Below are 26,527 nucleotides of genomic sequence, written 5' to 3' on the forward strand. Positions count from 1 at the left end.
GAGTGAAGAGCTGTAGAAGTTATGTGCTTAGGAGCCAACAGCTGTAGGAGCTAACAGCTAGAAGATTTAGTAGGAGTGAAGAGGACAGAGAGAGGAGCAAAAACGGTCGGAGCGTAGAGTGGCAAACGAGATGAAGTCACTTGTCAAGTAACTGAGTGGTGGTAAGTCAAAATTGAAAATTGAGCAGCAATTGCTGGAAGGTCGATTTGGCGTGATGGAGTTATAAGAGCTACCGCTCTTTTTGCAGAGCGGTTCATCGTTCGTTCAGTAAACTGAGCCAACTCTATTGATAGATTCGCAAGCTCTCTACCTCTAACGAGAAACTCTCACGCATGAGGCGATGGCTGTGTTAATGTAATATTGAAAAATGTATTAGCGTGAATCTGTACTGTTATAGGCCCGATGGTGGAATCTGTGTAGCCAATCGTCTCTTAATTAGACTGGCAAGTCAAAGTTTTTTATATATGTAATGAAAAAAGTTGTGATAACTTCCTTATTTGAGTAAATAATAATTGATTTAAAAACTGCTTGGGTATGACCTGCCTCCAAAATGCAAAAATATTCCATAAGCTAAGTCATAAGCTAAATCGATCAAAACGTAATTATCTCACAAATTAAAGTTTGGAAAATAATAATAGATATTTTTAATCAAGATATCTTATAACCTGGCGAAACTTTTACAAAAAAATATCCATTTATCGAAATTTGTACCATTTATGCAAGCTCATTCATTCATTAGTCAAAATAATTGTTTTCTATATGTGCAACATAGGTTCAAAAAAGTGTTATTTCAGCACTTGTCTCTAAACGGAAGGGTTAACACGTTTAATGACATATTTTTAAAAGGAGAAGTGTACCTTAATTGGAGATGGTTTCAAAGGTTGACATTTGTCGAGCTGTATTCTTTGTCCTACTAATTACATGGGTGTGAAAGCCCGCTGTCTCTAAACAATAACTCATCGAGCGAAACATTTTTTCTCATTTTCCCCCGTCGTCCTGAAGGGCTAGTCCATTTTAATTTTTAACCTCACATACTTAATCCGTTAACCTTTCAAAGGAAGCACGGAGATTTTGCTGTTGATAGTTGTATAGTTATATGCACAATATTTTGGTGAAATAAAATTATAAATTACCTTATTGGACGGTTACATCTAAGTGAAGGTAGTCAAACAACCTCAAACTATTAATTAAAAAAGCTCCGGTTGAAAATCTTGAATATTAAATTGCTTAAAAGACTCTTGAGCAATATTTTACATGGCATACTGCAATTTCAAAAATGTATTTTTACAATAGTTTCAATAAATGTGTGGTGATTAGTGACCGTTAATCGATAATTATTCAGAAATCGTGAGATGCGGTCTGGTGTGATGTAGGTTTCACAAAAACATTTTCTTTATCGTGCCAACGTTTCGATCTTTATTGAGATCATCTTCAGAGCCTGGGATTTACAAACATTGTTTACATTTGACAAATATATATATAGAATGTCTTTTTTTCCACATTCTACATGTATTTGTTAAATGTAAACAATTTTTGTAAATCCCAGGCACTGAAGATGATCTCAATAAAGATCGAAACGTTGGCACGATAAAGAAAATATTTATCTGAAACCTACATCACACCAGACCGCATCTCACGATTTCTGAATAATTAGTTTCAATAAAACTTATTTTTATTTTCTTATATTAATTATTATATAAACATTTTATTTATTTTTCTTTACTAATTTACAATTACAATTTTTTTTTATTTAGAGGACATTTCGTGAATTTTCCAATAGCCGGGCCAATTATATTATTAAATTTACACGCGTTAATTACAAATTAAGGAATCCTGCCAACATTAATTACCCATACCTTAATGTACACATATGGTAAATTCTTTTCTATACATTGGCTTCAAATTGCTTAACATGATTCCTATATTTAAAAAAATAAATTAAGGAAAAAATTGCAATTAAAATCAAATCTGGCAGTTTATTGTCTTGTTCAGAGCCTTTTTTAAATTCCCCTCAACTATCTCCACCAGAAACAATTTTTCTAAAATTTTGATGGTTCCCTCAAATAGGTATTTCATTAATTTTATGTAAATATGTTACGTAATTTATTTATTTTTGGCATTTTTTGTAATTAAATTCAAATAAAAATGGCAAAAAAACCTACAAGCAAAAATATCGGATTTAAAAAAAATTAAACGTCTTTAGAAATTGTATAGATCTTCAAAAAAATTTTCCCTGAAATTTTCAAACTCTGGGCATTCTTGTATCGCACGAATTCAATGGACAATTTACATCTGGGTGCTTAACTTAATCATCTATTAAATTCACTAATTTCGTGGTCCGCTTGACCAATTAATACATTACAATTAATTAAGGTTTTAGTTGAGATAAAAAAGTCAATGGCAGGAGCGGGATTCGAACCCACGATCTTCGGCTAGATACGCCGCCGCTCTACCACAGTATACTTCATTTTAAATCATTAAATTCACTAATTTCGTGGTCCGCTTGACCAATTAATACATTACAATTAATTAAGGTCTTTAGTTGAGATAAAAAAAGTCAATGGCAAGGGCGGGATTCGAAAAAATGAAAATGAAAAAATTGAAAAATGGCAAAAAGTAGGGAAAATTCAAAAGGTGGGGTTGAGATGGGAAGTTGGTGTCCGAGTGGATCTAGGTCACGATAGCTCAAGTGGTAAAGCAGCGGCGTATGAAGCCGAAGATCGTGGGTTCGAATCCCGCTCGTGCCATTGACTTTTTCATCTCAACTAAAAACCTTAATTAATTGTTAATCATCTAATGTATAGTTTTGTCAAAGGATAGTTTAAAGTCGAAAATGGTAGAATTGACCTGCGAACTATCTCGTTCTGAACACCGCGGTTTTTTTCAGCTTTGAGTACGAAGTTTATCGAGCTGTCGTTGAGGTTTAGATTTTGTCCAATGAACTGGCACAAATTTAGTTTAGAAAGATTTTACTATAGGTTTTTGAAATTTTCGTATCATGGAATTTACAAGATAATCTCTTTATTTATGCACGTATAAAAGTTTAACTTTTTTTGTTATAAAATTTTCTTGGAAAGTCTTCTAAAAGTGTGTTTGTATATATTAAACAATGTGCTTTGAAAAAAGTTACGAATAGCGCAGATGTTACAATAAAGTTATATTAAAGAAGGATTTTGGCATTTTAACGGTTCTCATCTCAATGGGTTAATTTAGAGGTACAAAAATTTCAGTAATATGTGTATGTATAAATTACCACATTATTTTTCATTTGATATAACTATTTAATTCCTAAAAAAATAATTTACCCTCATAGGCCTTCAAAAAACAATGTTTTAATATTTTGATAGTAGCCATTAACCAGATATTTCTCCAGGGTACTTATACACTCATTTTGTATTGATAAATGGTTTTAATTTTCTTGATATTAATACGTTATGTCATTCTTTTATTATTGTACATAAATAAAAATAAAAATTGCAGAGTGGAAAAAAACTAACAACGCACAAATATCCTGCATCAATTTTGACAATATGTATTTTTCCATCAGAAGTTTCTTATGTTAAGTGTTAATCTATTTCATAATTGACGAATGCGGAATATTGTAAATTATTATTCTAAGAAAACGTTTATTTTTTGTTCTAAATTGAAGTTTTGATATAGAATATCATACATGCTAATAAATAAACTTTTTCAGTTAATAATATTATGAAAACGTTAATAAATGGACTACTTAAATAGGACTACTAAAAATATTTTGCCTGTGACCGTTTTGTGATGAGAAAGGTTTGCTATCTGACTTCCACCCATCTATCTCGTGACGTCACAACAATCATGTTGCCAGTTTATCGCTACTTTTTACACTTCTCACCCTTGACCGTTTCACAATTGGCCCAATCCCAACTCCTGAAACAAAATATATTACTTCTCAGCTCCTTCGCCTTGGTCCCCGGGGGAAGAGACTTTATTTAACATTTATTTCAATGCGAAACGACACCTAGATTAAATGACGAGCCGGAATCAATAGGTTCTAATTGGAAATCGACTTCGGAAGATTAATTAGCGAGAGAAGGATTTAGTCAAAGGTTTGATCGGGTGAACAAGGGCCATTATGCGGGTTGTAGAACGAGGAGAGTGAAAGGCTTCCAGCTTGGAAGATTTCCGTTTCAATGAATCAACATGCGAACCGTTGTTGCTTGTCTCATCATCCAAACTGGTAAACACATCAAGGTTTAGTACCGAGTCGTTGCTTTTAACAGAAAATCACAATAAACTTTCGTTTTCTGAAAGCGGAGGAAAATTTAGATTAATGAAATCTCTCGAACTTTATCTTTTAACCCCCTTTTCATATATCTAGTAAGGTCGCGTGCCAAACACAAAAGTTATAACGTACAACTCAAACCGTTAAGCTTTCAATGGTTCTCGAAACTTCATTTCATTGTTAAAAATAACGGTTAGAATGTAAGTTTGCAGTAAAATACCAAGCAATCTGGTAAATCGTCCAAAATTACTAATTTATTTCACGGCACAGATGTTCCGTTCCCGAGAACTCATCGTCAACAAGACAAGAGGATCTTTAGCGTCCGCACCTGGCCTTTTCGGTCTTATCGGACATTTTGATTCTCATGCTGACGCACCTCCGCATACGATGGAATAGTGGTACCGCCGCAGCATTGGTGTAGAGGCGCCCCAGCCCCTACGGGCCAAGACAACCTCGCTCTCCGCTTGTCCACTCCGATTGGTCGGGCCCGCATTGTGCATCGGGTCGTATGCCGCACGCAAAGGGCTAACAGGCCGAAACACATCAGCCTGTTCTCCCGCGTACTCCCTAGATACAGAAGGCCACTCTATCTCCCAGAGTATTGGGGCTTCTCATAGCGTAGAAACTACCGGATCCGCCCCGGCCGCGGTTTTGCTTTTAGTTGAATTGCTAACCACCCCCTAGATGAGGACCGCATACGGTAAAACCTCCTGTCGAGCTCAGCCTACACCTGCCATGCGCATTCGAGAGACGCCATAGGCCTAGCCTAGGTGGTCCGATCCTTCGCTTCCCTAAGGGTACCACGCCGATCATACGCAGAACAATGCAAAGCATACTCGAGTCAGAGAAACCGATTCACTACCCGTTTCCGTTAGCTTCCTCACGCATTCGAGGGACTATTCAGCGTAATCATCGCGTCCTCAACGCTTACACGCTGTCGTTCGATCGCAACGTCTCGCGTGAGGCCGGGGGTAATAACGCTGGCCATACGCAAGCTTCAAGAAGGTCACAAATAGAAGACAGCCTCTAAGTTCCCGCCAGGGGCGTCACCACGTACCACCACGAAACCGTTTCCAGTGTAACTAGGGCTGATTTTGGAACTTTTCAGTTACCCCGTGGTACAGATGGCCATACACCCTCCCACGCCTATGAGTACAGCTTGTGCTTCAGAGAGGTTGCCACACCCTCTGGTCTGCACCATTATTTTGTGCCCGGATACCCCCCTTGCAACCAAGGGATAGAATGAAGGAACCCGGATTGAGAAAAACAGGCCGTGGATGAGAACCCGAGGTGAGCCCTTTCGGGGTCTCGAGCCTCAAACCCCACTATATCACCCGTCGTCGCCGTAATTCCACACATAGTGAGTCACGACTCCCAGGGTGGGTGAGACGCGATGACCGTTCAAGAGCCGAACAAGTCGGCCCTATCCCAGCCAGTCGTCTCAGGGGGAAGAATCCGAGTCTGCGGTAGCTTTCTCGCAGGTCGGATTGGAAATCTCAATCGCAAGTATCCACTCTTCAAAAATAGTGCGCTCGTGGTGGGCGACCGGTTCCTCAGGCTTTCGCAGATTCCCTTTCGGTTTTCTGCTACTTCCCGAAGGCCGAGTGTCGCTTACACCTGGGCTTGAGAGACTCTTCTTCAGCGAATCGAGCTCTGAATCGCACATTGAGGCAAGGGGGAGGTGTCCCAATTCTCCCCCGCCGTCAGAAAAGGGAATAGCCGAACAGTCGAACTCAGATCACGCGAGCTACGCCTTTTGCTGCCTCTCTTGAGACCCAGAGCAGCCAGATAGCCGAACCGAGCGCGGGGGCACCTGTCAATGCTACCCTCCGTCATAGGCTCTCATTCTTCGCAAGTGCTCCTCATGGGCCCGGAACCCCAACAGAAGCCTCGCAGGTGATGCCTGCTACTACTCAAGGGTTACTCCAACACTCACTAGGAAGCTTGTAGAGTCTCACACGAGTTCGGTGACTTGAGGATTTATTTTAAACGGCACTGATGTTATACTAAACCATCTCTACTTACAATCCTTGCAAAACTAATGATCTATGCGCCGTGAAATACACAAATAGTATGCTTTCTGAACCAGCCACACGTTCGCTACACGTTCTTCCTCACTCACTCTCTCTCTCTCTCTCTCTCACACTCACTCCCTCGCTCTCTCACTTTCTCTCACCCTCTCTCTCTAACTCACTCATTCACTCTCTCTCATTTACTCATAAATTCTTTCGCTCTCTCATCCATTCATTTGCTCTCTCTCACTCACTCATTCACTCATCCACCCTCTCTCCATTCACTCTCGCTCTTTCTGACTTATTCATCACTCACTAATTCTCTCTCTCTCTCATCCTCTCTCTCGTCCTCTCTCTCACTTATTCATCTTCTCTCCCTCACTCATTCACTCTCTCTCACTCACCCATTCACCTCTCTCTCTCTCTCTCACTCATTCACTCTCACTCACTCACTCGCTCACTCATTCATTCAATTTCTCTCTCACACACTCATTTACTCTCTATCACTCACTCTTTCACTCTCGTTCTCTCTCACTCATTCACACTCTCTCTCTCTCTCTCTCTCTTTCTGTCTGTCTGTCTCTCTCTCTCGCTCTCTCTCTCTCTCTCTCTCTCTCTCTCTCTCTCTCTCTCGTAGATCTCTCAATATATCTATTCGTCAATCTGTGTATATATTTATCTATCTCTCTATCTCTATCTTTCTATCTGTGTATGAATCTATCTGTATACCTGTACGTCTCGCTATCTATGTGTCTGACTGTGTTGTTTTATCGTTGTTTTATCTTTTGTTCATCAAAATATACAATATTTTTCCGCGAACAAATCACAAAGTTCGCCGAACGATATAGTAAATCGTCAAAATTATTTTTCCTTTCAAGGCTCAGATGTTATACTAAGCCCCCTCGACTGGGCAATTCTCGCAAAACTAATGATTTGTGCGCCGTGAAATACCCAAATGATATGCTTGTTGAACCCACCTAACGCTCGCCTAACATTCTTTTTTTATTCACTTTCACCTCTCTATCTCTATCTACCTATGTACCTATTAGGGAAATAGTGTTTGATCAAATGGAGAGACATGACTTTGATCATATGACTTCTTGACTTTTAAAGCTTTAACGACTATTAATAGAAGATTAATGATAAGAGATGAAAAGTGGACGTTAACATAGCAATAATGTTTGCCATCATTCAAGGCGAAAGCCAAATGAACCGTACATAAACCACTTCTGAGAGGGAACTTCAGGCAAAGAAGATCAACCTATTAATTTGGTCGGTCTGGAGGGAAATCCTTTACTTCGAATCCCGTAAGCTAAAGGTCGTTTTATCAAATAATGTTTCCAACACGACTGACAAATCGATTCACGTGTTTTCTACATCAAAATTTTGAAATAAAAAGCTCATATATTGTATTTTCGTTTATTTTATAAAAATTAAAGTGTATTATGGATTCAGTACAAATGTTGTCATTTATTCCTTTTAAATTGAAAGCAATATTTTTTGTTTTGTTTTCCTCCAACATCTGACATTTTATATATATTTCTTGAGAGAAAAATCGAGTTAGTTTAATTCTCTTGCAGGAAAAATGTTAGACGATCCCATTCAGGAAGACAATAAATATGACTCGAGACACACATTTTCTTTTTCGCTTGACGAAATGTTCAAAAAAACTTCTCAATGAAATACCATATAAACAATAAATAAGAGTGTATCGTGTCATCTAGTTTGTAGTATAAAAGAAAAGTTATTTTGAACGTACATTTTAACTGATAAATTATCTCAAATTTACGTTGGTTCAGTTGATATATTTAAACAAAATTTTGATCTTTCTTGTTCATTTTATGAATCGATATTTTAACTGTCTTTTCTTCATAAAGCTATGACTGTAACTATCTCCCAATATTGGGTTAAGCATATTACTCGCCATTATTCAAATTCATTGTTTTCATTAATAATGTTAATATAAACAATAAACAGGCTTTGACCGTGGCCTTTGTAAGCATTAAACCTCCTAAGTGCCCCCCGGACATAATCGTTCCCCGACTCGGCGTTATTAAAGGAATGGTGGTCAAATTTAAGAGAAGGGCAGGGCCATGTGGGAATTTCAATTGTAAATGAATATCCGCCGGTTTGAGGCTGAATTACTGGTCCGAGTCGTGAGGGAAGACAAAGAGGGCTGACGGCTAATTACTTGACCCTACTCAAAGACTTTCAATCCTTTTATCCGATTACAAATAGTCTAGGGAATTCGATAACACTTTTCCGTTTTTACGTCGATGAGAACCGGTGTTTGGTGATTTTTCAAACAGTGAAAACAACAGGCTCCAATTCAATGTAACCAATTTGTCACCAACCCCTTATTCTACCGAACCTTTTTATTTTCTTGCAATTTTCCTTTTCGGTTTAGGAGAAAAATCTAGCAAGGTAAATTGATGAAAGTCATGAGTAATGATGTTAATTGTACTGTAAATTTAACCAATTTGTCAACGATAGACTGTTCATTCTGAAAGACAAAACCAGATTTCACATGTGAATGAAATGAATATAAGAAGAACATGATTAAAATGAGTACAAAGCAGTATAAATATAATAAACATAAAATCATTACAATCTAATCAGATACATCATTATTTGTAATTTTGTTTTTCCGATAATTTTTGTCCTCTTCTTCATGTACAGAACTGCTCGTAACTACAAGTACGCTGCCACTGACGTTTACATTTGGTTTGAAAATTTCAGCAAGATATTGACTTTTTCTCGACCGTCTCTACCCCTTGTGTAAACCCCCCAAGGGAAATTCGTCAATGCCTTATTGCGAGAGAAAGATAAAATAATTGAAGAATTAGGTTAGAAGGTTTTAGAAAACCATTTTCTTTATCGTGCCAACGTTCGATCTTTATTGAGATCATCTTCAGGGCTGGGATTTATAAATATTGTTTAAATTTTACAAATACATGTAGGATGTGGAAAAAACGAATTTATAAAATGCTAGATCATTTTAGATTTAAAACAATTTATAGAATCCTAGAAAATTTTAGATTAAAAAAATGAATTTATACAATGGTAGAAAATTTTAGATTAAAAAAATGAATTTATACAATACTAGAAAATTTTAGATGAAAACATGAATTTACACAATGGCAGAAAATTTTAGATAAAAAAATGAATTTATACAATCACAGAAAATTTTAGATTAAAAAAATGAATTTATACGATACTAGAAAATTTTAGATTAAAAAAATGAATTTACTCAATAGTATCAAATTTTAGATTAAAAAAATGAATTTATTCAATGTGAGAAAATTTTAGATTAAAAAAATAAAATTATACAACGCTCGAAACCTTCAGATTAAAAAAATGAATTTATACAATAGTAGAAAATTTTAGATTAAAAAAGTAAATTTATACAATGATGGGAAATTTTAGATTTAAAAAATGAATTTATACAATGGTAGAAAATTGTAGATTAAAACAATGAATTTATACAATGCTAGAAAATTTTAGATTAAAACAATGAATTTATACAATGCTAGAAAATTTTAGATTAAAACAATGAATTTATACAATGATAGGAAATTTTATACGTAACGTATATATACATAAAACAGCAACATCTCACTGGCACTGTCAACACCAGATATACACATCTACGCGAAAAAAAACACTGAGTAAGTACAAATACTTTGATTGAATCTAAAATTTTCTAGCGTTGTATAAATTTATTTTTTCACATCCTACATGTATCTGTCAAATGTAAACAATGTTTATAAATCCCAAGGCTGAAGATGATATCAATAAAGTTCGAAACGTTGGCACGAAAAAGGAAATGTTTTTCTAAAACCTACGTCACAACAGCCCGCATCTCACGACCTCCAAATAATCATTAAATAACAGTCACTAAACACCACACATTTATAATAAATAGGAAAATGTTGAATTCATCGTTTTAAAAAAATAATGTTAAAAATATTATTTTCTGTTATAATGAAAACACAGAGCATACTCATTAAGGAGAAACTTCAGCCATTATAAATGTACCATCAAGGCTGTGGTTTTGGTTTGGGGAACCTTAACGACAAAACTATTTCGATCTTTATTGAGATCATCTTCAGGGCCTGGGATTTATAAACATTTTTTTTTTTTGGCCTTATGATCTTTGCATATTAGCCATGACGAATTCTTATATATGTTGTTCAAATTGGGGGTTATCGGGAAAAAAGGGCCAGAGGCGACGGTGGGAATCGAACCCACGACCGCGGCGTGAGAGTCTCTCATGCTAACCACTCGGCTACCGCGTTGAATGTTGAAAGTTACGGCTTCAAAAATAATGGATTTAATGGTGTAATAAATAAGATCTAAAACTGCAAGACTTACAAAATAAAAATAATGAATTAAAAGGAATGTTTAACCGTCTTTACAAATCGTACAGATCTATAAACATTGTTTAAATTTTACAAATACATAATGTAAAAAAAATTAATGAAATTATACAATGCTAGAAAATTTTAGATTAAAAAAAAGTATGTATACAATGCTAGAAAAATTTAGATAAAAAATGAATTTATACAATACTAGTAAATTTTAGATTAAAAAAGTGAATTTATACAATGCAGAAAAATTTTAGATTAAAAAAATGAAATTATTCAATGCGAAAAAATTTTAGATTAAAAAAATGAATTTATACAATTCTACAAAATTTTAGATTAAATAACGTAAATTTATATGATGCGAGAAAATTTTAGATTAAAAAAATTTATACAATGCTAGAACATTTTAGATTAAAAAAAAACAAATTTGTGCAATGCTAGAAAATTTTAGATAAAAAAATGATTTTATACAATGCTAAAAAATGTTAGATTAAAAAAACTGAATTTATACAATGCTAGAAAATCTTAGATTAAAAAACAAACAAAACAAATGTTTGGTGTCTAGTGACCGTTACTCAACGATTATTTGGACATAGGGAAATGCGGTCGGGTGTGACGTAGGTTTTAGAAAAACATTTTCTTTATCTATATTTTATATTTAACCAAAGTAAATATATACAATGCTAGAAAATTTTAGAATAAAAAATGAATTTATACAATGCTAGACAATTTTAGATTTAAAAAATTTATACAATGCTAGAAAATTTTAGATTAAAAAAATGAATTTATATAATGCTAGAAAATTTTAGACTAAAACGTGAATTTATACAATGCTAGAAAATTTTATATTTAACAAAAGTAAATATATACAATGCTAGAAAATTTTAGATTAAAAAAAAACAAATTTGTGCAATGCTAGAAAATTTTAGATTAAAAAAATGAATTTATACAATGCTAGAAAATTTTAGATTAAAAAAATGAATTTATACAATGCTAGAAAATTTTAGATTAAAAAAATGAATTTGTACTATGCTAGAAAATTTTTTTCTTTTATTTTTTTAATCTAAATTTGTTTAGCATTGTATATATTTACTTTTGTTAAATATAAAATATTCTAGCATTGTATAAATTCATTTTTTAATTTAAAATTTTCTAGCATTGTACAAATTCTTTTTTTTTCACATTCTACATGCGTTTGTAAAATTTAAACAGTGTTTATAAATCCCAGGCCCTGAAGATGATCTCAATAAAGATCGAAACGTTGGCACGATAAAGAAAATGATTTTCGAAAACGTACATCACACCAGAAAGTATCTCACGACCATCAAATAATCATTTATTATAAAGTTATCAAATTAAGCATGTAAATTTTAAAATTCGAGTGAACGAGTTTCACGCTTTGTTAAAAAACTATTTTATAGTTTAGAGTTTCGGCGTAAATTTATTGGGAAAATTAGATTTTTTCTGCCTATGTAAATACAATTAAATTATGTTGGAGAGGGTAAAATAGCGTAGAAAATGACTGTGAAAGATTAATAAAAACCAATTAAAAAGGCGTTACAGGCTAAACCCTCATTACTTGTCCGTCGTGTTGGTCACTGGCGCCGTTCTATTGTTCACGCATCCGTCGGCTTAAACCTCATGAAATAATATTCATTTTTTACCATTTTCATCCCTCGGTGTCGGATTTAAATGATTTAACCACTTTATGCACAGGATTATTGTTTCCTTTTTAACTATAATTTATTATATAATTTATTAAGAGCTGTAGGTATCCGGCTATGTTTTATAAACTTCCTGTTTTAAACGTGATAATTGCTTTTTACTCCGACGTGAAAAACAGATTAATGAAAGTGATTAATGAAAAAACGGCCACGAGTTATTTTTCACCGTTGACACTTGAGCTTTCAAAAGGTTAACGTTTCAGAAAACTTGTTTTGTATACCCTTAAATTTATTATGATGTCTTAACAAGTGGACAACCGTGCGAAAGCAACTTGACTTTGTGGCCTGGCTCCTGTCGAAAAGACCATCACGAAACGGTTGCATGAGACGTTTTAAGTAGCATGAGATTAAAACGGAACGATTTTCGTTTTTATACGGCAACTAGTGCCTTCATAATATCGTGTATTATAACCGCTAATCAAACAAGCACTATCCTCTAATCTTTTCAAATAAATCTAAATGTTTAGAAGAAATTGATTGACTTGTTTTTGTTTGTTTTTTTGTTATTATTATTAATTTTAAGGGCGTTTTATCGGCTAAGGTCATTTCACGCCCGAACATCCAAACCTTCTACCTTAGGTTAGCTAGGCTCATCCTTATCCTTTTATTCTTCCATTCAAATATGATACATAAACTAATTCTACATAACAATAATAAGAAACAAAACACAATAACACTTCTTTTTCTTTATCTTTTTTTTTTGAGGGAGCTATTTTTCTTATTTAAATTGCAATTTTAGGCATTGCAGTTCATTACCCCGCAATTTGTATTTTCTTCCATTTCATTTTTCCGCTCCGGCAGCTTCAAAAAATTCTGAAAAAAGAAATCTTGCAACTCTCATCCAAACATTAGAAGGCATCAATGGTTTAATAATTTGGGAAAAGGCCTAAATCTCATTAAAAATTTCAATAAATTTAAGAAAGCTGAAAAGTGCTCTTCGAAAGAAACACTGGGGACCCAGTAACTTCTGTAAATCACTCGAAAGGTTGAGCCTTTGCCTAAAGGGTTGTAAAGTGGGACAGTCGACCAAAATATGTTTTACTGTCAAAATGATGCGTTCTCCACTTTGCATACATCGAGGGCAAGTTGGAAGGTTGTTGCCTATTAAAAGCCTATTATGGATTAGCTTGATATGACCTATTCGCAATCTAGAGAGAATCACGAGTTCTTTTCTCTCAAGTTCCACAGTTGGCCATTTATGTACAACTGGCTTAATTTCTTTCATACTATCTCTACAGACATTCCATCTTGCCGCCCATTTTTGTTTGATAATGTTTTTAACATAAACGACTATATCATCTGGACGGAGAGGAAATTGATCTGTTCTTTGTGGATGGTTTGCAGCGTTTCTTGCCTGTTGATCAGCTTTTTCATTTCCAGAAATGCCGACATGACTAGGAACCCAAACAAATATCACATGTTTGTTGAGTGTTCTGATTTCATAGAGATATTTGTGAATTTTTAAGATGTAAGGGTCAACCGAGAAATTATTTTTGATTGCTTCGAGACTACTTTTCGAATCAGAGCAAATAATGGCATTACAAATTCCTGGCGATTCCTTTATAATGCTCAATGATCTTCTGATTGCATGAAGTTCAGCTGTGTATACGCTAGCCTCATTCGATAGAGACCAGCTGAAGTTATACTCATCAGCAAATATCCCACACCCTACACCAATTTCATTTTTAGACCCATCGGTATAAAAAACTTTATAATTGGGATAGTTATTTAAAATTCGCAAGAATTCTGCCTTGATCATCAGAGAAGGTGTTTCTCTTTTGTTCAATAAGGCCAGATCTTGGATAATTGTGGCAGTAGGTAATGCCCACGGTGGGATATCTAGCAATTTAAAACCCTCAACGGCTGGCAAGGTTTTCCCTCCTAATCTCAACATTTCAGTACCGCGGATTCCCAAATTTTGTTATTTGTGTTTTTGCTGTTTTTCGGTGTAAACCTCTGACAGCGTTTACTTTTATTTTATTTTTTATTTATCACATTATTTGTTTTAACAAATTTCTAAATTAATAATTTTTTTTCAATCACAACAGGTTCCCTGATACAGATCTTTAGCCGTTATAATTATAATTATATTATAACGTTTCCGGGATGGACCGTTGGGCGGCGATCTGGTCTTACAGGGATGTTTTTTCCCCTGAGAGGTTTTATAACAATTCTTAAAGAGAATTTTTGGCGGTTAGAACATTTTTAAACAATTAAATAAAAAGATTGTTAAATAGATTTTACTAGCTTAAATAAACTCGTTAGACTATATATCTTTATAAATCTAAACAAACATTTCATATAAATTATTTAAATATATACATTATAACTTAGACCAGATATTTCATATAACTAATTCAATTTTATACTCATATAAACATGAGAATAATGAAAACAAAATAAATAACTTAATTTACTAAAACATGCTTAAATAACCTTAACGGACTATATACATTTATAACTTTAAATATAACTTCTCAAATATATAATTTAACTATGCACAAATATAACATAAAAAACAAGACATTTCATTTAAATAATTCGATTATATACATATACAGTTATTAATAAAATGACTATATTGACTAGGGAATTAACATAGTGATCATAAAAGCATATGAATAGCAAACTTAACTACTTAATACTACCAGTTTAAATACATGATTGAACCGTATACATTTATTTTAAACTACCATTTTAAATAAATAATTTAACTATATACATTCATAATTTACACAATCAGTTCAAATAAATAATTCAATAAGAGTAATTAAATTTGTATATTGAAGTTCTTTATTTGCATGCATAAAATTAAAAGCCCTTGTGGGAATTTTTTATTATCGATGATTTTCATTTTGATTTTGTCAATTGTTTAGTTTTTTTTTCATAGACATACTTTATAAACTTTATAAACTCTTCATAATTGTGTTTGTTCTTTGTCAGTTCTATCAATTTAATTTCATCATCTATTTTTGTTTTTATTTCCATTTCTAGTATTCTTTTATGGTTATAGATTTCGCAGTCACAATATGTTCAGCACTTTCTATTTCCCCACATTGGCAAAAATTGGTGTTTTTTAACTTTTAATTATATAAATATTTATTAAATTCTCCATGCCCTGTTAAAAACTGGCTAGTAATATAATTTGGTTGAATAAGATTCCAGTTTTTGATTCGTGATTTAATGCATGGCAAGAATTTATAAGTAGTTCACCCTTTTATGTTTGCACCCCATCTTGCTTGCCATTTTGTTAGCATTTCGTTTTCTAATTCTTTAATTTTTTCACTATAATTATTGCATGTTGTTTTCCTTAATTTGTGAATCTCTATTCTTTTAAGGAGTTCTAAGTCAATTGGTATCTGCCCTGTTATAACTTCAAGTGCGTCTGTTGACGTAGTTCGATACCCTTTACATAGCCATTTTAGTGCAGTTAATAATTTATTGACTTGGGTTTTATTTAATTTTGTAGCCCAAGCAGGTGCTGCATAACACAGTATTGAAAGGTTTACAACTTTATATAGTATTTTTGTGCTTTCAAATTTTAGCCCCCACTTACAGATCTTATAGGAAATTGAATCCTGAGTAACAAAGATCCTATGAACCTGTGTCAGCAAACCGTTCAGTTCCAAGCTACAGGCAAAAAACCATGAAAAACCACGTTTTTTGACCTTATTCATGAAATTGTTAGTAAACCGATAGCCTAATCGTAAAACAGCTCGAAACTACATCTGTAGAGGATTAACTTCTGCGTCGAATGAGATTAATACAAGCCTGATCGGCCGATCATTTTTGGCGATTTTTCGAAGTTAGGAGGTGAAGTGGTACACAAAATTCACCATTTCTGACATTTACATTGAAAATTCACAACTTGAACACCCTATCAAAAAATTCTCCGTTATAAAACTCCAAACTGCGCTCACTATCGCACTGGCAATGCCGAAAATTGTCACTATTTTTCGCTCAAACTATTGTAATGGTTTTTTACAATAAATAAAATGTAATGTTCATTAAAAGATGCGTACACTTTCTAAAATTGTTAAGTATGCCGTTCAGATTTGTCGAACATTATTTCATTAAGTAGGGGGTACCCATCAGAAAACAGTAACATTCGATTTGGGTGAAAAGTAGTAAATTAGCCAAAATTCGAATCTTTCATGAATCGGACTGGGGTGGTCTTATGTGACAGAGAATTCGATCACCAACAAATAAGGTTTATAACGGAGAATTTTTTGATAGGGTTTTCAAGTTGTGAATTTTCGATTAAAATGTGAGAAATGGTGAATTTTGTGTACTCACCTCACCTCCTAACTTCGAAAAATCGCCAAAAATGAAATTTTCAGCTGATCAGGCTGATTTTAATCTCATTCGACGCAGAAATTAATTCTCTACAGATGTTGTTTTGAGCTGTTTTACGGTCAGGCTAACGGTTTACTAACAATTTCACCAATAAGGTAAAAAAAACGTGGTTTTTCATGGTTTATTGCCTATAGCTTGGAATTGAACGGTTTGCGGACACAGGTTCGTAGGACCTTTTTTACTCAGCGTTCAATTTCCTAAAAGTTATGAAAGTGTGGCTGAATCGATTGGGGCCACCTTGTATTAGTGTAATAGATTTTTTTACTTATCCACAAGTGTTGCAAGAATAGATCATTTTTTAAAATTTAGTTCGGATGAGAAAGGCTTTATTTGAGAATCAAAAAGAAGACAGTTCTTGAGACATGAATAAAAATGGATGTATGAGGGTTGACTAAAAGAATCAACCTATTTTTAAAAATGAAATAACAAAAAGAGATCTTCTCTTTGCAGAGAATTAATTATTCAGAAATCGTGAGATGTGGTCTGGTGTGATGTAGGTTTCAGAAAAACATTTTCTTTATCGTGCCAACGTTTCGATCTTTATTGAGATCATCTTCAGGGCCTGGGATTTACAAACATTGTTTACATTTAACAATACATTTAACATACATTTAGGATGTGGAAAAGAGAATTTATACAATGCAAAATATATTTTTATATTCAATCAAAGTATTTTTAATCCCAGGCCCTGAAGATGATCTCAATAAAGATCGAAACGTTGGCACGATAAAGAAAATGTTTTTCTGAAACCTACATCACGCCAGACCGCATCTCACGATTTCTGAATAATTATCGATTAACGGTCACTAATCACCACACACATCTTTGCAGAGAACTTAGTCTTGATGACGTTTGCAATTTATGTTATTGCGTAGTGACTATTTGAACGAAATTTACATTTTTATAACTTAGAATACGTTATAATTGATGTAACCTCACGTCACAGTATTTACTGGCGGTTTTCCCGCTATCATCAAGGTGTCCAAAATATGCAGATAATTACGCTCTGTATTGATTTACTGAGCGTCAGTGAGATTGCCCACTGCCTGGGAAATTAGTACGTTATGGGGAAGAAATTTGATTATTAAGTCAAATCAACAATTTCAATTATTGTTAGTCCAAGAAGATTGGTGGATTGAGTTAAATTTGTCAACATCTTGCAACGTGATCTTTAAAAGAACAAGAGAATCTGTGAATCTCACATAAAAATGTCCCGGATTATATGACAAAATATCGATGGAATGTTGATGTTTTATAGCTGATCTGGAAATGATTTTGAAAGGGTTGCCTCCACGATACAACAGGACATTTACTATCAATCCATGAAAATCTACCAAGCTGCATAGGCTTTTCATAAACACATGCGTCTATGTAGAAAAATCTTGTAGTAAATTTTATTTATCATTGCATAATAAATAACCTATAGAATCATGAAAATATCAATAGAATAAAAAGAAAGAAATTTATACGTTGATTTTTTTTTATTGTTTTGTTATAAACTTATGTTTACTAACGAAAATAACATTTTTTAATAGAAAAGTTGGTTAATAGAAAAAAAATGGTAGAGTGAGTGTGATGTTCAATCTTTTTAAAAAGATAGTTCCTACTTACAATAAGTTGTTTTTAACGATCTGGATTTCGAGCCTACAGCTCATCATCAGGTTGAAGGATCTCTACAACCTCGGCCCACGACATTAATTCATTAAAATTCATGAATAAATACACATGAATTGTAATTTAAAATTTATTGGTAAGTTGCTAGATAAAAAAATAAAAAAGTTAACTATAAAAGAAGCAACAACCTCAACCACCCCATCATCAATGAATCATTACGTTTCCGTCGTTTGCCAGATATTGGTAAATTATCAGAAAGATTAGGTAAAATTCTTAAACAAGAAGGTTTTAAAATAGCTTTTAGAAGAACGGATTCACTTAAAAACATCCTCTCCAAACCTAAGTCAAAACCTAGTTGGCACAAAGCGGGGTTTACCAACTTTATTGTAATTATTGCGACATTAAATATATAGGACAAAGCGGTAGAGAAATAAAAACGACAGTTCAAGAATATTGGCCTAAACCGACCAAATTTTCGTAATTTAAGGACCACATAAAAGAAACAAAACACAATTTCAATTTAAATTTAAATACAATCGTGTAACATAGTTTCAACAAAGGGAGAGAAATTTGAAATTAAAAAATGTAAAATTGAACATGGAGAAAAATGTAGTAATAATATAGTGGATTTTGATCTAGCTCCTACTTTAAACATGTACATAAATAATATTAGATGTACAAAATAATCAAATTAATTAAATTTTATTAATATTATCATTAATTTACAAATCTATTGTTAAGGTATGATTTTAAGTTTTATCTTTTATTAATTAATGTAAATAAATAATAAATATAATAAGTGAATAATAATAAAAAAATAAAAAATAATATAAAAATAAATAGATAAATAAATTTAAAAATAAATAAAAAATGTAAATAAAAAATAATAAAAAAAGTTAAATATCGGTAATTATTACAAGAAGAAGTCAAGGTAANGAAATGGATCTACCAGATGAAACTTTGAATTCGATAACAAAAAAATTCAGAGAATTAAATATGACCACTCCCTTACATTCTACACTAGTATCCCCTAAAACCCAAAAAGATGCGAAGACAAAAAGGGCTATAACCTCAAATCAAACGGATACAGCATTTCTGAACAAAAATCCTGACTTTAGCATGCTAATGGGCTCTAAATTAGACAAACAGGAACAATCAGCTTCGGAAACAGATCCAGATATTTCTTCTAGCACATCTTCATCCTCATTCAAGCATACTCACAGGCATAGAACGTATACAATAACAAGAACATTAGAAACAAAAATTAATCAGCTGCCTTTCTTTGAATTTTTCAATCCCTCTTCAATAATTACCTTTTTAATTGGACTCTCACAAATCAACTTAACAAACAAATACAAATTCAAATCCATTTTATTAATTTTAGCGGAAAGAGAAATAAATCCTACTTGTGCTAATTTTTTTTACAATGCGCTATCACATCCGAAGATTAGTTTTGACATGTTCGCACAGTCGTTGCTAAACAATGGAATGTCTCAAAAACAATATTTAAAAACTAAGATGGACTATCTTTTCTATCCACAGAAATTAAATGAAAATTTGCGTGAATACATAGACAGGCAAATAATTATGTTAAAACTATTTGGGGAATTCAATGAACATGCAAATATTCAAAATTTAAAAACATCTATTCATCCAAAATATTTATTGTTATTAGGATACCTTGATAACATTAATACATACGTCCAATTACACAACAAGGTGAAAGAAGTCGAAATAAGACTAAATGAAAATTCGCTCTCAATTGCGCAAAACATGCATACTGTAAACACTGTGCCAAATTTTCACATGCCTCAACATTTTCAGCCCAACAAACCACAATTCACTAATAGAAATTTCCAAATTTGGCCACGACCTTATACATATCACGCACATTATACACCAAATTTCAACAACCGTCATCAACCACTCACCACCTTTTCGAACAGGCATAATAATTATAGACACGACTCCAATAGAAAAACACCAGAAAATATCAATCAGCGCAATAATTATCAACGGAGTAATAACCATCGTCCTCAAGAGCGACAGCAATACAATAATACGTCGAAAAGTTACAACCATAGCCAAAGGTATAATCGAAGAAATCCCAACTTTGGAAATCCCAATAGAAAGGAAAGCTACACAAGAAATCGAAATTATCAAAACATTAAAAATAAAAAATTTGTACAATTTGACAAGCAGGCTTTTGCGACACTGAATGAAAATATAGTAAAACTTCAACAAATTATCACCACCAATCATCCGGAAAATACACATAAACCACTTCACACCGACAAAATTTCAAAAAACTAATAGCCAACGCAGTTCCTCAAGATGTAGCAATCCCACATCAAGCCATAAGATTGCCCTTTATTATAGTCAAAGTCGGAAGAGTTGAGCTTCCGGCACTATTAGATTCGGGCAGCTCAATTAATGCCATTTCCCAAAAATGCGCAAATCTTCTCGGCAGGAAATTAATTAAAACCTTGAGCTTGGCTGACGACAAAAATAAGGTTGTTTCAATTGCAGGAACTGCGCTTACAATACAAAACCAAGGCATAATTAAAATTAAATTTAAAAATTTATCCTGGCCAATAAAATTCCAAATTGTAGGAGACATGCCAATCCCTATGCTTCTGGGGTATAATTTCATGACTCACACAGGCTTAATTTTAGATGCAGGTAATAACGAAATTTCATTCATAAATAACCCTTTGAAAACTTATAAAATGCATTCCTTAAACTATAACAATTTGGAAGAGAATTCTAATCAAATCGTATCACACGTATATCAACAAAGCCATTTATCCTGTGCAAACTATATCTCCAACGACACCTTAAGCCCAAACAGCCCCACCTCTGAAACAGATTTAACAACTCCTCTTCAGGTCAAGGTCATTCGGAATAAAACACAAGTTGTTAAACCGAATAAGGAAATGTTTTCACAACAAAATGCAATTGTAAACAGCCTTATCAAAGAATTCCCAGACCAGAGAACAACATTTGCAACACATAAGACAGGTTTTATTGATACTTAGAAAGAATGGACTCACACTAAAGCCACAAAAAATGAAATTCTTGCAAGAATCGGTCAAATATTTGGGGCATGAAATATCGTTTAATTCAATAGCTATTGACCCGGATAGAATAGAAGCCATAAAAAATCTTCAAACCCCTAAAACGTTAAAACAGACCTTGTCATTTCTTGGTCTTTGTTCTTTCTTCGCAAGATTCATACCTAATTTTTCCGAAATTGCGGCACCACTTCATAAACTAAAATCACACAGCAAAGAATTAATTTGGGATCGTGAATGTCAAAACGCGTTCGATACATTGAAAAAATTTTTAGTATCACCCCCCTTATTGGCAGCCCCTAATTACAACAATGCTTTTTTGCTTTATAGCGATGCTTCAAGTTGCGCCATTGGTAGTCTCCTTGCACAGGCAGATAGTGAAAACAGCGTACGACCTATAGCCTTTTTTTCAAAAATGCTAACGGGTTCAGAACGGAATTATTCTACTTATAAAAAAGAACTATATGGGGTAATACTCAGTTTGAGACGTTTTCGGCAATATCTCACCTATAAACCTTTCACTCTTTACACAGATTGCAGTGGTTTGGTCCAATTCTTGAAAGGAGACAGGGGTAGGATTCTACATAATCCGGCAGTGAAATGGGTCACAGAGCTGGATTCCTTTTCATTTGATGTGAAGCATGTTAAAGGAAAGAATAATAGCGTTGCAGATTATTTATCAAGATTCGCAGATTCGCCTAACGACAGAGAAGAAAAAGAAGAGAGTGATGATGACAATAAGAGCCTATATGGAGCTTTCTTCACGTCCCCATTGCACAACTTGCCTTCTTTCTTTGACAACTTCGGACGAGCACAAAGAGACGATCCATACATATCAAAAAAAATCAATGATAACGACCCGAATGTGAGAATTATACAAGATTTGATTTACTATGTGCCGAAAGACGACCACAGTCTTAAAAGACTCCTAGTACCACACTGCATGAAAGCGCCTCTGTTTCAATATTACCATACAAATACTTATGGAGCACATCAAGGTTTAGCAAAAACTTTAGGGCGCATTAAGACTTTATTCACTTATCCAAAAATAAATAACGATATTAAGGGCAGAGTAGCTCAGTGTGAGGTTTGCATGAGAATAAAACCAAACAACAACCCATACGACAAGATATTGCATAGCACACCCCCAACACGAACCATGGAGAAAATGTATATTGATTTTGTGGGACCTTTACCTACCTCCACAAGCGGAAACAAATTTATCTTTGTAGCGGTGGATGCGTTCAGCAAATTCTTATTCGCAGTACCTTGTAGGAATACTACCACGGGTACAGTTATAAAAATCTTGAAGGGTATTTTCTCTCAACATGGATTACCAACTTTCATAATTTCTGACAGGCAATCCTGCTTCCGGGCCCAGGCATACAAAAACTTTCTGTTTGACCTAGCTATCACTTACATAGGAAATATTACTCATTACCCACAAGCGAACATGGCAGAACGTTATATTTCTGGGATTAAAAAAGCCATCAGAGCCTATCACAGCGATTGCCAAAGGAAATGGGAGGAAAATCTATTCATTTTTGTTAGCGCATTGAATTCGGCCAAAGGCGAAACAACCCAACATACCCCATCATTAATTTTTCTAGGCCGTGAACTACAACATCCACTCACACTCCAATTGAATATTGAAGATAATGTTTCTCAACTTAATCAGCATCAGATGAATGAACTTTTGAAAGAAACTTACAAAAACCTTCTACAAGCACATAAAACGCGATTATCAAAATACAAAAATAGTGAGAATCCGATAACACCCAAAGTTGGGGATATTGTTTACCGCAAGACGTACATCTTGTCTAACAAAGGGAAGAAAATTAATTCTTCATTATGTGAAAAATTCTCTGGCCCTTATAAAGTGACCCAAATTTTTAACAAAGTTTCTTACTTGATTCAATTAGTAAGTGATCCTAACATTTTAATACACGCTCACATCACCCAATTAAAACCAAATAGCAAGGCACAGTTAAATAATGATAAACATAACAATGAATAAAAAATTATACATTCCAGCAGCATGCACTATCTTTCTGTTTCCAAAGAACATGTCCTCTATATTCCACTTCCTTCACATTCTCCTTTGTTGTAGAAATAATGAATTTACCTTTCTTATAATCGTTATAATTACCATCTTGTTAATCAATATCAACAAATAAATAATCTAATGTTTGACAATCTAATATTAAATAATGCGTGCAATAAGATATAAATGTAAACGTACTTTGCAATATCAGGAAAAATATTATTTTCTAATTGTATCCTACAAAATTCAATGTTACTTTGTTGAGAAGACAACCTTTCTTTGAAAATAACTTTCATAAACACCGTAAACATAAAGTTCCAGATTTTTTCTTTTTCTTTTTTCTTTTTGTTAGTTGTAGGAATATTTAAGGCGCAATCAGAGATAACCCCCACCTTCCGATAAGGATGATCGGACGAGAAGTTCAGTTTAGCGCTGGCCAGCCGAGAGGTGACAACAAACCTGTTGGNTAAATAAAAGAATCACTAATTTATAATTAATTTCTTATTTAATTGTGTTATAATTATTATATTGTATAGTGTTATATTGTTATAACCAGCTTCTCATTTGAAAGTCGTGATGCCCGGGGGTCCGGGGGTTCAGTCTTACAATTCATGTCGAGTGACGTTATTGTACAGCTCCTTCAACCTGATGATGAGATGGAGGCTCGAAATCCGGATCGTTCAAAACAACTTACTTTGAGTAGGAACTATTTTTTTAAAAAGAAACCATTTTTATTCTAATCAAAATAACCAATATGCAAGTAATTGTATGTACATATAATATTATTTGCATAGCGGGTACATACATAAGGATAAGCTTTGATAAGAAATGACAAAAGTTAAATATCAGTAATGATTACAAGAAAAAGTCTAGGCAAATTTTGTAGATTAAAATCGAAAATGACCCGTTGGCCATATCCGGCAATAATAAGACCCAAATTTTCCTATGGGTCAATAATCTGGTAGACCAAAGCTCAGCATAGCTTAAGCAGCATTATTACCGTTATATCTTTTATCATTAGCAACAAAGACTGGTAAACTTATGTATTGTTTGATAGTTACCTATCATCCTGATTTTTATTTATTTTTTTTTAATTGGCAAGACTTTGTTAAAATATCGAGAGTTCTATCATTCATACATTAAATTTGAAAATTTTTTATCCAAGATTTTTTTTATAACCACACTCTTGCACAACCTTATACGGTTTTCCTCAAAGGATTAAGTCCAATTTAGTTTGAATTTATCATCATTCGTGCCAGATTCAAAGGGTCAGTTAAGCTGACTTACTTGTAAGCACTTCCTGACAACCATGAGCTTATTTGATGTACGGTGTAATAAGCCTTACCTGCTTATTTCTTGGAGTGTTAAGGTCGACACAATGACTCTTCTCCAGCTCTCACCTCCGCCCCTACCGTCCTCATCATAATCTGCAATTAATGAAATTGTTTTAAATTTTATTTTTGACTTAATTTGGTGTAAAAAATAGTTTAAATCAAGAAATTGAATAACATATACAAGAATCCATTATATTTAGTGGTCCATTGACCAAATTATATCTTTCAATTAATTAATCTTTTTATGTACGATTTTGGTTGAACTGAACAAAATTGAGTAGGTTGAGATGGGAAGTTGGTGTCCGAGTGGATCGAAGTCAGGATAGCTCAAGTGGTTAGATTAGCGGCGTATTGAGCCGAAGGTCGTGGGTTCGAATCCCGCTCGTGACACTGGCTTTTTCATTTCAACCAAAACCTTACATTAAAAAAAATTAATATACAAGAACTGTTTATAATATAATATTATGGCTCTAAAGAGAGACCAGGTACGTGGCCTGAAATGCATTATCAACTGAATATATTGCACAAGAAATAAATGGTGTGTTTAATTCGAATAAATAAGTAACATTATTGACTGATGTTAACGCGTCTGTCAGCACAACATAGCAATTTTTAAAGTATTGGTTTAATTTTTTAAAATTTAATTCGATTTTTTAACGAAGGTTGGCACACGTAGGGTCATATCAACCCTCGGGGTGCCGGTGTTTTTGAAAAAAATCCCATTTGTAAGTATGTCGGGCTCGAATGCAGGGCCGCTGGATTCGAACCCGGGACTTTTACCTTCCAAGTGATGAGCGCCGTGTCATCGCCTAAACCGTTGCAGCCCTCAAGGTGGTTTTTATTAAAAGTCCGTTTGTAAGTACTTCCTGACGACGCCTCCTTGTTTAATCATTATTATACTTTTTATAACTTTTACAATAAAACAACATCTACAAATTTTTTATTGCAAATTATTTCTGTACGAAGAGGTTTTTCTAGGAAAGGTGTATAGGCCTTAAGCAGTTCAGAATTTAATAATAGTAAATTAAGACTTTTTTATGCAATCACTTGTCTGAAAGGTTTTTGCGATTAGAAATATTGAATGGGTTCAGACCCTTCACGATATTTCACGTGGTAAAGCCTGAAGATATTGGTTATTCCGTCTACTCCTCCGTCTTCATCCATCTTGTTCCAATTACATAGGGTGTCAGTCAACGACCATTCTTTCCCCAATCACCGCAGCCGGTTTTTATTCTAATAAAGCCGAGGCCCATCTTCCCTTCGGCTTTTGTTTTATTTCAACAGAAACTCCCCCTCCGGCCATCTTCTGAACGGCGACTGATTTGCCTTTATCAGGACTGCATGAAAAGGGAGCCTCCCTTTTAATTTATTATCTATCTATCTTCCTCTCAGTTTTAGCTATCTCTCTCACTCTAATGGGAATTCTTAAAAGTTTGTCCGCCCGCCCGATTTTTCAACGATTTTAAATTAAATTAACTTTCAACTTCAAAATATTCAAAAACTACTTCCACAAAGGGAGGTTTTTCACGTCTTTAAATTATAACTTTTTTTTTAAAGGCGCCGCGTTTTTTCGGCCTTTTTTAGGTTTTTTATTCAGTTATTTCTGGCCAGTCTTCAATTGTAATAATTAAGTTATTAAATTCATCTGACAGAAAGCCATTAGGAAGTTTGCCAGTAACCTTAAATGAATACAAAGACTATTTGAAGTGGAGGCGAGCTTAATTGTATTAAGCCTGGAAATCTT

At 33.7% G+C, this 26,527-nt stretch overlaps 1 protein-coding gene and 1 non-coding gene across 3 annotated transcripts in view; one reads left to right on the forward strand and one right to left on the reverse strand.

Moving 5' to 3' along the window:
* Positions 1-26,527, reverse strand: part of LOC106665554 (potassium voltage-gated channel protein Shaw) — a 339,235-nt gene that overhangs the window by 129,874 nt on the left and 182,834 nt on the right. For both annotated transcript variants that reach the window (XM_024225679.1, XM_014392044.2), the window contains exon 3: positions 24,795-24,876. The gene's annotated coding sequence lies outside the window, so the exon portion shown is untranslated. The remainder of the gene's footprint in view (positions 1-24,794; positions 24,877-26,527) is intronic.
* On the forward strand, positions 2,675-2,747 carry Trnah-aug. Its single transcript has one exon. It is a non-coding gene; the product is annotated as a tRNA-His (tRNA).

This window comes from Cimex lectularius, unplaced genomic scaffold, assembly GCF_000648675.2.
Source record: "Cimex lectularius strain Harlan isolate CLEC.00 unplaced genomic scaffold, Clec_2.1 scaffold37, whole genome shotgun sequence".
NCBI lineage: Eukaryota > Metazoa > Arthropoda > Insecta > Hemiptera > Cimicidae > Cimex > Cimex lectularius.